Source organism: Halyomorpha halys, unplaced genomic scaffold (assembly GCF_000696795.3).
Source record: "Halyomorpha halys isolate HHAL.00 unplaced genomic scaffold, Hhal_1.1 Scaffold1038.1, whole genome shotgun sequence".
Taxonomy (NCBI): Eukaryota; Metazoa; Arthropoda; class Insecta; order Hemiptera; family Pentatomidae; genus Halyomorpha; species Halyomorpha halys.
In genome coordinates, this window is record NW_027108334.1 from 51,223 (window position 1) to 53,599 (window position 2,377).

Below are 2,377 nucleotides of genomic sequence, written 5' to 3' on the forward strand. Positions count from 1 at the left end.
GGATTAGGATGGTTGGAAAGGTTTATATGGAATTTAATATTCAATGCTAAAGTAGCTTTATAGTAATGATTTTATTTGAAATATTTTTATTTTTTTCTTAACAATATTTAGAGGATAACATGTAAAAATGGATAACAGTAGCCAAGGCAGTTAAAAAACTACACAAGCTAATTTCTACTATAACCGAGGCCGCTAGGTGCATACCATATAGTAGGTGTCCGCCCCCCCCCCTCCTAGAATTGAAAAAATAATTATTAATATAATAAAAATTAAATTTTATTCTAGCAAATACCAATTGTAATAAGTAATAAAGCACTGCGCCAATACATAATTTTCATGATTTTTTTTAATGAGCTCCTTCCTGGTCTTTTCTGACATACGAGGGATTATCTACAGGTGACCAATCTATTCTAACCATGATAGAGAGTCAAGTTGTTCATTTTTTACTGCCGCCTCTTAATGAAAACAATCAACGTCCCAGGCTGGATTCGAACCGGCGCTGCTAAAGTTCCCAAACTTGCCCAAGTGGCACTTTAACCACATGAGTTCTTGAAGTTTTATACCTTTGGCGGTGCCTGTAAAATTTGCTGCTTCTGCTACTTTATTATTGTTTTCTTGGCGAAAAAAACCCTTAATAATCGGTATATAATTAATTATATCACACCACAACCTTATTCTAAAGCGTACATAAATATTTCAAATATTTATACAGCTGGTATTTCAATTAAAACATACCAAACAGACGTACAACGCACAAAAGTTTTATTTTTTACATACGCACAAAACAAGGTTCAGAATCGTAAATCTAGACGAGGCGCCATATATCAGCTGTAAATTTGGCGGTATACAAGACGGGTTTCGAAATTGGCGGGGAGGCTGATTTAGCCGTGAGGTCTCGGTGATATATGACCTGAGATTTATAGATAAGCCACTCCTAAACAAGAATTAGAGCATACCAATAGTGAGTGACTGAGTGACCTCTTGGGAGACAGGAACAATCCCATCATTATAGTCCAAGAACCCGAGTGGAGAAAAAAGTCAGATATTTAATCCCAATTTTTGATTACATTAATGAAAACTATGTATTATTACTAGTCAAAATTGATTAGTCTGCCAAGTATAGGTAGGGGGAATAAAAAGTCTGTTTAAAGAGACTGTTTTAAACATTACAAAAAATTAATTTTTCATTCGGAACTCTATATCGTTAAAACTACCAACAACACTAGAAAATCTAAGAGAGCGTCATTTAAAGTAGAATAAATTTGCTAAAATATGATTCCTAATAGAGCTATTTACCTTCAATAGTTACTCGAAATATAGCTTTCTAAAATACAGCATTATATAAAAATGCATTGAAAAGTCAATACCAAGTGAATTTATTCTGAAAAATCTATAACACAAAAACCATTACGCGTACAAATATCTGTGAACTCCAGTAGAGCTATTTACTTTCATCAGTTTCCGAGATACCTTTATAAACTAAAAAAAATTATCATTATATCATTCAAATTATCAACAACACAAAAAATCAAATAGAACATCTTTTAAAGAAGAGTAAATTTGTTAAAATATCATTCCTAACAGAGCTATTTACCTTCAATAAGGGTATTCATGATGTTGTGTTAAATGTTATATGTTTTACCATGTTAAATGTTATTTCGTTTTACCACGGCAAAAGAAGCCATTTTTTTTTCGATTTAACACGAGTTTTTCCATTTAACACGCTTTAACATAGATCATGAATACCCCTAATAGTTCCCGAGATGTAGCTTTTTAAAAAGCAACACTAAATTGAAAAATCAGCAGTTGATGAATTTATTTCTCAAAAACCATTCGATATACAAAGGTCTATTAGCACTAAAATTAATGCTAGTGGAATGTACTATTAATTAGTTTCCTTCGTAATATTCAACAAAATGTATTCATAAATTATGTATTTCAATCTGATCGGACAAAAAATTTTATTTATGAAAACGAAATATATCTCATGAACCATAAACGTACAGAAATTTAAAACGTACCAGCACTCACATTAAAGCTAGGTAAATGTACTGTAAAGTAGTTCATCTTCGTAGGAGTAGTTTCCTAGTAGTTTTAAGGATAAGGAACTCCGAATGATTTAATTTTTGTTCTAAATGTTTTTACAGCCACCATTTTTATTCACCCAGTCAAAGTTGACGAGTCTGCCAAGTATGGGTAGATACAAAAAAATGGCGGCTGTCTCAAAACTTACAAAAAAAAACACTAGATAACCTAAAGTAGAGTAAATTTACTAAAATATGAGAACTAGCAGTGTTGTCTATAGGGGTATTCATGATTTTTGGTTTAACATGTTAAAGCGTGTTAAATGGAAAAACTCATGTTAAATCGAAAAAAA